The sequence below is a fragment of the Rhinopithecus bieti genome, unplaced genomic scaffold, assembly GCF_001698545.2.
Source record: "Rhinopithecus bieti isolate Rb0 unplaced genomic scaffold, ASM169854v2 scaffold_2467, whole genome shotgun sequence".
NCBI classification, from domain to species: Eukaryota; Metazoa; Chordata; class Mammalia; order Primates; family Cercopithecidae; genus Rhinopithecus; species Rhinopithecus bieti.
In genome coordinates this window covers 316,867-327,954 of record NW_016803926.1, presented here as the reverse complement: position 1 = coordinate 327,954, position 11,088 = coordinate 316,867, and positions in this window count along the sequence as shown.

Genomic DNA, 11,088 nt, shown 5'->3' with positions numbered 1-11,088 from the left:
TGCCTAAATAAACCTTTATGTACTAAACTTCCACCACTCACCCCCTCATTCACCCCGCTCTAGTCACACATATGTTTTAGTTAGTCCTCAAATATGCCAAACCCTTCCCCCACTGAGTAATTTTTGTACTTCCTGTTCTCTTTTCTTGGAATACTCCTCTTCTGTTGTCAACCATGTCTAATTTACTCACTTTCTCAAGAGTCCCCTCTCCAGAAAATTTTCATCCTTGTTTAAAATTGTATTCCTCTCCCTGATTACCTATTTAATAAATAGTGCTGGGAAAACTGGCTAGCCAATGTAGAAAGCTGAAACTGGATCCCTTCCTTACACCTTCTACAAAAATTAATTCAAGATGGATTAAAGACTTAAGCGTTAGACTTAAAACCATAAAAACCCTAGAAGAAAACCTAGACAATATTATTGAGGACATAGTCATGGGCAAGGACTTCACGTCTAAAACACCAAAAGCAAAGGCAACAAAAGCCAAAATTGACAAATGGGATCTAATTAAACTAAACAGCTTCTTCACAGCAAAAGAAACTACCATCAGAGTGAACAGGCAACCGACAGAATGAGAGAAAATTTTTATGATCTACCCATCTGACAAAGGGCTAATATCCAGAATCTACAAAGAACTTAAACAAATTTACAAGGAAAAATCAAACAACCCCATCAAAAAATAGGCAAAGGATATGAACAGACACTGCCCAAAAGAAGACATTATGCAGGCAACAAACACATGAAAAAATGCTCATCATCACTGGCCATTCAGAGAATGCAATCAAAACCACATGAGATACCATCTGACACTAGTTAGAATGGCAATCATTAAAATGTACAGAAACAACAGGTGCTGGAAGGAATATGGCGAAATAGGAACACTTTTACACTGTTGGTGGGACTGTAAACTAATTCAACCATGTGGAAGACAGTGTGGCAATTCCTCAAAGATCCTAGAAGCTAGAAATACCATTTTGACCCAGCATCCCCATTATTGTGTATATACCCAAAGGATTATAAATCATGCTGCTATAAAGACACATATGCACGTATGTTTGCTGTGGCACTATTCACAATAGCAAAGACTTGGAACCAACTGAAATATCCATCAATCATAGACTGGATAAGAAATGTGGCAACATATACCATGGAATACTAATGCCGCCGTAAAAAGGATGAGTTCATGTTCTTGTAGGGACATGGACGCTGCTGGAAACCATCATTCTCACAAACTTATCGCAAGACAGAAAACCAAACAACACATGTTCTCACTCATAGGTGGATTGACAATGGAGGAAACCTTGGACAGCAGGATGGGGAACATCACACACTGGGACTGTTTGGGGTGGGAGCGGGAAGGGATCACCTTAAGAGATATACCTAATGTAAATGATGAGTTAATGGGGTGCAGCACACAACTGGCACAAGTATACATATGTACAAACCTGCACGTTGTGCATATGTACCCTAGAACTTAAAGTATAATTTAATAATAATAAATAACAAAACAAAAATAAATTAAAATAAAATTGGTATTCCTCTCTCTCTGTTTCTAACCCCATATCCTGGTTTATTTAGAGATAGTTTGTCCTGTATAATAAATTTTTTCATAAAAATTTGTCTATAAAAACTTTTTGCTATGAGTTTTAGTTCTATTAAGACAGAGAAGATTTTGTCTTGTTTGTCACTGTGTCCCTATAACCTAGAATCTAGAATAATGCCTTGCACTAAGAAAGTGCTCATAAATATTTTTGAAATGATAAATTAATAAGTGAATAAATAAACTAATGGTAGGATAATTCTGTTTTGTGAAAGGAGTCTAGTTCATTAATTGGAATCAGAGAGGAGTTTAATATACTTCACATAACAGGCATCAAAAGATTTAACAAAAATAATTTAGATCTACCTCAAGTAGGATCCCAAGTTGTAAGACAATCTGTAGGGAAAATACATAAAATTATGGCATTTATAGGCCCCTCAAGGAAAGTGGTTTGACCTCTTTAAATCCTGTTGGACAGTGTAAAATTTTAGTGGGAATAATTCCCATAAAACCTCTTAAAAGAAGTCAGGGATAATTACTGAGTCTGTTAAAATTGAACTTTTTTGTGAAGCTGTCCTTCCAGGGAGGAATAATGAGAGTAGAGCCTTTGGGAATAACACCTCGCAGTGGAGATGTGCCCAGTAAGGGCATATTGCTGAGCTGAAATTGATTATGCTGCATTTATAAGATTCCCTTCCTACCTAGCAGCATTAACCACCCTCAGTATGTATCTTCCCTTCTTCTTGGTGAATGTATGTCTGTGTGTGTTTTCACTCATCAGTAATGTCTTGGCCATTAATTTTTCTTTGAATTAATTTGTCTTTCTCCTTCTTTCCCTCACTTCTTCCATCTTTCTTCTTCTTCTCCTTTTTCTGTAGTTATTTAGTTGGTGTTATAATACCTGTCCCACTCTATATTCTGTTGTACTCCTTGTTAAACTTTGTATGGTGATTTTAAGAAGAATCATTCATGAAGAACAAGTGAGAAGTTCCCTCATGTGGATTTTGTATTCAGGCATCAGAGCACCTGTTTTGCTACAGCAATGTTAGAAATGCTACCATACAGAAGGGCCAGAACATTTTCCTCTTTTATTAAAAAAAAAAAAAAAGTAAATGGTCAATGTAGGAGCTTTAGCCTGGGTAAGGAAAGGAGACTTTTGTAATAAACCAAAAGGTGAGATGATGAAATATAAGTAGCAGAATATTGCAAATGAATTTCTAATCTAATTGCGGGTGAGAGTGAGGAGATGTTGAACATTGTTCCTGAATCAAGAATAAAAGCTTGCTTAAAAGTAAAACTAGAAAATTTTTGACAGGTTATAGGAACATTTTGTTATATTAAAGCATATTTTGGTACTACAAGAATGGAATCCATAAGAGACCATAAAGGAAGATTGTAAGTACTTCTGCAGCAGCAGATATTGATAGATCTTTAGGTTAAAAATAACTTTATATCATATTAACCCTTCTGTGAGATAGAAAAATATATCCTAATGGTCCAGCAAACAATATTGCTGGCAATATAAATAATAAAATGAAATAACTCGAAGACAGTGTTGGTGCTCACGGATTTTTCTGTTCCATGGTGCTGACATGCCACCCACCTCCTTCCAACCACACTCAATCACAGCCTGCTGAGAGCCCGGATACAACGGGAGAATCACTCTGCTTCTTTGTGAAAGCTACACTACTGAGTGGCACTGAATGTCATCATGATCCCCCAACTTCCAGGGATTTGGACTGCAGGAATCTTGAGACTATAAGGCAGTCTTCAAGGGCACCTGAATTCTGTGTGAATCTCCTGAGAGAAGCTCATAATTAACCCAATGCCACTTTCTCCTCCATCTACTCCGACGGAGATAGCATGTGTAATAAAAGCTGTCTCCATAATCAGATGTGTGCTGTGGCCCCAGCTGTATAATGCTTGCTAGCATTGAGGGATTAGGCTGATCTCTGCTCTGAAATAGTCAACACATTTTTACATACCCAGTCTTTATCCAGGAGTTTTCATTGTGATGCCATATAAATGAAATCACTGTGATAGCTCTAAAACCTCATTCAGTGTAAGCTGTTCTACTTCAATACAACCATCACAACACTCCTGAACAACTGCCTTGCATGAATGAGGAGTTTCAAGCATTCTTCAAACTCTTTGTGTCCAAGAAAATGTTAAAAATGTATTGGTCATAAGTGTTTCTGTTCTTAAATAATTAAAAATATGTTAACAGAAGTTACTGATAAAATAGTTTGTTCCTTTTAAAATTCCCTCAGGCAACATTTATTTATTTACTTATTTATTTTCATAGATGGGGTCTTGCTATGTTGCCGAGGCTGGACTCAAACTCCTGGGCTCAAGCAATCCTCCTGTCTCTGCTTCCTGAGTAGCTGAGACTACAAGTGTGTATTACTGTGCATGGCTAGCAACATTTTGGCAGCTGTTTAATAAGCAGATTTTAGATATGCTTTTAGTTGTCTGTAATATTAAGAAAAAACTTCTGAATAAACTTTTGCCAGACCCACTATCTGCCTCAGTATAGAAAAATAACACTCTTGGTTTGGTTTAAGCATGAAGAATACACCCTTGCTTCTTAACTACAATGAAAACATAAGGTAGAACTGTTCATCTAGAAACCCATGGGTCAAGTAGAGACAACCACCTGCTGTGTGACAGATCACAAAGTCTTTTCCATGCTCAGCAAGCCCTGGCCTCCCTCTCTGCCAGCAGGGTAGGGATCAGCAGTCTACTTACTATCTTATAGAGAAATCCAGACACAAAGAAAGATGACCGAGGTCACAGAACTCCCTTGAGCCCCCTTTGCTGGGTGCATATTGAGGCTTTCTGTAAGATATAAAGTAAATTTTTCCTTTCAGTAACTTCCCATTTTTTGTCATTTACTTACCAGCACTTCAAAAAATCTACATTGGAAAGAAAAGTTTTAACTGCATAGGAGGAAGTAAGAAAAACTGGCTGAAAGCAGAAGGTGGCAGACTTAGAAACAGAGTTATATACCATGAAGGAAAAAAAATAGATAAGGATAATCGAAATGATCTGATGTTAATAATTTCAGTAGATATTTATATACAAATTAGAATCATAAAAATGAGCACACAAGTTAAATGAAAACAAGATTTATGGAATGAGGAAATAGATGAGAAACTGACAAAAGTTATAAATAATAAAATATCCTGGTGAAGAAGATATGTTTAGTCACAAGACTACAACACAGGATTAATCTTAGTAGGCCTTAGACAATTATAAGTGTGCTTGCTTTAAGACTTTTAATGATTTATTTTGCTTTTGAGTGAAAAAAAAATGGCTAAAGAATACATTGGAAAAAACAAACCAACCACTACAAACACAAAATAGGACTTTGGCTTCAGGGTAAACCTATCTTCAGATCCTCAATGCTTTATTGGCTATCTGTTTGATATTAGGTACCAAATTTACTGTTTAAATTTCCTGAGCCTCAGCTTATGACTTGAGTGTTGTTTTAAGTGTTAATTCATCAATTTACTTAAAGCATCCAGAATATATCTTTGCCCAATAAATGTTACAGCTATACCGCATCTTGCCTGTTGTCTCCTCTAAAATACATTGCTTACTTAGCTTTATTTTCCACTTCCTCATTTCTACTCACTGCCTGGAGCACAGTAACAATTTATTAATGATTATGGTGTTAATGAAAAAACTTACGAACATATAAAAATTGGTTCAAATTTGGCTCAAAATGTAGGTAACATTTAAATACTTAACTTTTCAAAATTTATAATGGCAGAAAAGGTAGTCATATTCAGTATTTTAAAAAATAGCTTTATGCTTGTTTAAATATTTTTATTTATTTTGATTTAAAAAACAGCAATAGCAAATTGAAAACAGACAAACATTTGAAACAGAAGATTAACAAGTGTGCTTTGTTTGAAGGTGGTAACTTTTCATTAATTGACACATTTTCAATAATTTTAAATACATTAATAAGTAGCAGATAATATAGCTAATTTCAGGGAATGGTATCCAATACATGTATATTTCCACAATATCTCATAATAATTGTGCTATCTTTTGTTACCTGTGGAACTCATGAAGTTTTTTTTTTTCTTTAGCACTGCTTTTTCTCACTCTCTAAAATATCAACGATTGATCATTCTTTACTTTTCAGGAAGCTATAAGAAACACACACACACACAGATTCAAAAAGAATTAAAATTCAAAGTTTATTTTGTCGCTTTTATGTTGTCAGTAAAATTGGCACGTAAAAAGAGATGACTGGTAGTCTCACACCAAGATACACACCTCTGAAGTGCTGCCAGATCCATTTCAAACAGCTGCTTTTGGCATTGAGTTCACTTTAATGCTATTTGTCTCAAGACTACCCACTGTCCCATTTTGAGTGACAATATACACCTGGCATACCATCCAACTTGCATTAAACTCTCTCCTTCAAAATGTGTTAATTATAGCCAGAAATGCTACAATTTAAAGTGCACTTGCATGTCAGCAGTTATGCCTAATAGTAATTACTTTTCTCATGTCACGAACTACAACGTATTTTAATAGAATTGTTTCTTCAAAAATAGTCATTGCAAAATCCTAGTAATTTAAATTGTAAAATTGGGTCATTTTATTAAATATATAAACACGTATTTTCTCCAGTAGGAATCTGCTAATTATATCCCATGATTCAAATCTGGCCAGTGGATTCTAATTCCTTTTGCATCATTGATGGATTAAGAATGGTTTTTATATATTTAGGAGTTAATGAAATAAAACCAAAAAATAATCTGTAACAGAGCCCATGTGTAGCCTTCAAAGCCTAAATTGTTTAGTATCTGTCCCTGTAGAGACAGAAAAAATGCAGGCTCCTGTCGTACAGTAATTCTCTAACCCATACTTCTGCTTAGAGTATGTTTTAACAAAATATTTCAAAAGAACAGGAAGGATATTTTCTCCCTTCCTGAAATATTTTGGTGGTTCTACATAACCATAAAAGATGCAATTCTTTCCCATTAACACACTTATCTGTCAAATTACTAAGATTTATAAAATTAAAGGCCTTAAACTTAATATTCTTTCTGTAGCTATTTCTCTTAGTTTGGGCCTTATTTTCTTGGTACATTTTATAAGTTTGCAAAATAAATGTTGGCACTATGTCTGCATAGCACTAATGTATACATTTTAAAAGCCTGAATTGAAGGCATAATTTTGCCATGGGGACTGTAAATAGATATACCAGCCTTCTGATAAATCTGGGGAAATGCTGAATTTTTATTTATGTCTTCAGGTGACAAGCTGTGATGGATGGCCTGACAAGGTCCCCTAGTCTAGTTTTGCACTGCTAGGGAAATGATGGTGGCATCGGCCTGCCAGTTTAGTTATCAACACCTTACAGCCTTAGGGCAGCAGTTTAAAAGGCATTTGTTTGCACTTTCTAACAAGTACATTCTATTGTATAGTTGATTCAAGTAAGCACACTTTTATAACTTTGTTAAAACCCTTTATCACCAATAAAATGTTCTTTTCCTGGTATGAACAGTCCTAATAATAAGTAGATATCTTGAAAATTGTACCATTCTATTTAAAATCAAAGCAAACATTTCATTAAACATTGCTAAATAATTAGTGTGGCACTATTTTTCACCATTCTGCCATCAAATCCTTGTTAAGTAACATTTTTTTCCTCCATCACAGAAATTGCTCATTTAATGATGAATTATTACTCTCCATCTTATCATCAGCTGAAGGCTGTCATCCTTTGCTGCTGCCTGGGAATGTATATTTCTAAGAGGAAGGTATCTAATTTTAGCAGTCATAGCTAAAAATGATGTTACTGTTAGTTGTCAGAGAAGTGATCATTAAAGAGTCTATTTTCCCTTTGAAGCAAGCAATTCAGATCAACTTTTCAAGGCACATAGAATTGCCATGAATATGCCTCCAATTTTCACCTCATTTTGTTACTCTCTTATTCAATGTCATTTGTTATGAATGTAAGACAAATAATAAAAACACTTTTTGTCATTTCTCGGATATGTCATTAGTCAATTATGTTTAAAAACCATTGTTAACAATTAATTTTTTAAATTTATAAATTTAAAGAAAATCCTATTTCAATTTTTATGAAAATTCTGTGTGCTATATGAAAAGCTTTTATTAATACAGAAAACTACTAAAGCTTTTAATGTACATAAGTTCTACCAAAGAAAGCCTTTTGTTTCATTTCCAACAGGGATATGATGGAAAAATATTTGGATTATTCTGATGCTTTCTAAAATGATACTTTCATATCCCTAAAATATGGGCTCAACATTGTCATGAATGATTGTAATCTTCTTTTTTTTTTGTCTTCAGAATTTTCAATGCATTGGGTACAAAACTAATTTCTCAATCATTGTGTAAAAGCTATAAACGACATGCGTCTTGTTCATAAAAAATGTTATACAGAACAAATTTTTGTTATAGACAATACTAAATATGATTTATAATCATACTTATTACACTATAGTATATATGTGTATGATATAGCTAGTATAATATAGATAGTAATATATATATATATACTATATTATACAACAAGAAGAAGGAAACCCAACTGAAAGATTTCATAGAGATATCAAAAGTATTTGCAACATTTTGACATAGCCATAGAGTATAGCAAATAAAAATATTGAACTTGTTATAGAGAAGAAAAGCTGTTTTCTCTTTTGCACTTTAATGGAGACCATTAGTAATATATTTCTAAGCCTAATATGAAGAATGAACTTTGTTCTCACTGGGCTTCAAATGACATTTAGCTGTATGAGAGGTTCTCTGCACTATTTGCCAACTCCGTACACGCAGCAGCTTCTGTTTCCCTGGGTGATGGGTTCCATCGGGGATGCTTTTGATCTGAAGATTATACTAGTCTTTTGTAAAGACCTGCTTGGTAGCTGTGGAGCTGCAGAGTTGATAAGACAGAATAGATTCAGTTTAGTATTTGGCTATTGTGTTCTCAATGACCTCCTGACATACTCTAGGTAACATCCTGCAGTGGCAGTACACATTCTTTGAAATACACAGGCAAAGAGTCTCTCTGTTATGTTTCCCTGTACAGGCTCACATGAAGACTGATTCTGTTATTCTTCACATTTTCTGCATCTTCCTTACTGTCTACCCATGTATATCACAGTATATTTGCAGTATTATAAAGAGTCTCTACACATTGTAGCAGAGATTTCTCTATTAGCTCAAGATTATTTCAAAGTCAGTTCCAATTTCTGGCTCATCTGCAACTATTGAAAAGAACAGATATCAAACAAAACTCAGTTTTAATAATGAAAAAGCATAGGATTAGTTTGAAGATAAAGTGTTCTGTATTTTGAATAAACTACTGTAGAGCATTCAAAGTTGAAGAAAACCCTTTTTGACAGCAATTTTAAGATGGGTAGCACACAGATGGGAGGACAATTTTACAAGAGAGTAGCAAAAAGATGACAGAATTGAAAGTAGTTATGTGTAAAGGCAAACTTGCTTCAACTTGCATTTGATCTGTAAAGATAACAGTAAGAAAAGCTCATGGAACATTAGGGAGATGACTTGAGGATAAACAAACACATGTAGGGTTCTATAATAGATAATAGCCCTATTTTATCCTGAAGCATAACCCTGTTTTCTTAGTTTTAAGAGATCTGTTTACTCATTAAGGCAAAGGGCAACTGTGTTTGCAATAGAAAGCATGTAGATGAGAATGTTCTTTTGCCAAAACACTGTAAGCAAAGTTTATGACATGTAACATGCTCATAACACTCAGTGTGTCATAGAAAGGGTAGGAGTCAGAGGAATAATAGATAAGAGAGACCCCAAAAGAGACTGGAAATAATTCTTGGATAAGCAAAGAACAACTAAAGAAAATGAGAGAGAAAAATTTGCTATCCCAGTAAGTGAAAGAAAAATGCTTCTCCTTCCATGAGAATTGTCTACGGTTCAACATTGGGGATTTATTAAGGAATAAGAATACCCAACTGAGGCAAATAGCTCAGAAGATTTAACCGGAGGTTAGAACTATACCTATTTTAGTGTTTGCAGCATAAGAATCAGAGAGGAGTGAGAAGGAAGCCCAAATCAAGGACTCCTCTCATGTAATTCCTCTCAAACTAGATAATTTATAAAACCAGGAATGTGGCCATATGTGGGAGGAAATTTGTTTATTTCCTATTTTCAGTTAAGCAAATATTTGAAATTGTTTTTCGCTTATTCCAAGCCATTTCAGCTTATCTATTGCTGAATACCAAAATATACCAAAACAAAATGGCTTAAAATAATGACAATATTTTTATCTGTCTCACTGCTTCTGAGGGTCACGAATCCAGGCACAACTCAGCTGTCTGGCTCAGAGTCTCATATGCAGTTATACCAGAAGGTGGCTGGATTTTGACATGTAGGAGACTGGAGCAACCAGCCAACCATCTCTTCCTCTTCATGTAGTCTCAAGTCTCTTCATATAGACATCCTCATGTGGTCTCTCCATGTGAGATAATTTGGGCTTCCTCATAGCTTGGTGACCTCAGAAGAGTTGGACTGCTTCCATAGTGGCTGAAGCCTTCAAGAATGTGAATCTGATTGGATAAAGCAGAAGCAGCACTGTCTCTTCTTGTCTAGCCTCAGAAATACCACAGTATTGCCTCCACCCCATTCTATTGATTACTGCTAAGCCAGGAGCCTTCTTCAGTGAAGGCCTAAGTCACATTCCAGAAGAGCATGTGAGATGAATATATTGTTGTAGTTATATCTAGAAAATCTATCTCCCAAGCAACTGAAAAACTTACATACTATAAAGTATTTCATATATATTATTGATATATATTATAACAAATAATAATATACAAACTATTTTATATATATTTCATAATATATATTACTGTCATTACTGCCACTGAGCTCCTGTCAATTGGATGTTGCTGCGTAGTTGCCACAGAAGTCAATTCTCCATGATCACTTGGATTTTACATCACTATCTCACAATTCAAAGGTTGGGCCAAGTTCGCCTGCCTCCTTTCAGATGCTCAGGGGCTAGTGTAAGAAAGGCCAAGTTAATGAGTATCTCGTATTTAACCTTCAATATTGCAGGGTGATTTGTAACTCCTACCAATTCCCAAGACTCACAGCATAGGGTGGGTAAGGTACCGAGTACTCTGGGGTAAGGGATAATTCTTAGGCAGGACAGTCAAATAAATTTTTCTACTACATAAACTAGCTTTACTTATTAATTTAGTCTTATAGTAAGTGGGCATGAAAAAGGAAGAATGCATAAATCTTGCAATGGCCTATGAAAATTCAACTACAACCTTTCTAGGTAGACATGAACAAAATATACATACCTGTGATTCATTTAATATAATCTTTTAAAAACACTGATTATTATGAATTTTCAAATTTTCCAAATGATTTGACAAAGTCGGAATGTAGAGAAAAGGTGTACCTGAGCATAATCATACTCAGTGAATGTGTCAAAATTTTTAATATAAAATAATGTTTCGATTTTTTAAAACTTCTAATTTTTTCTATCTTCTTGATAACTT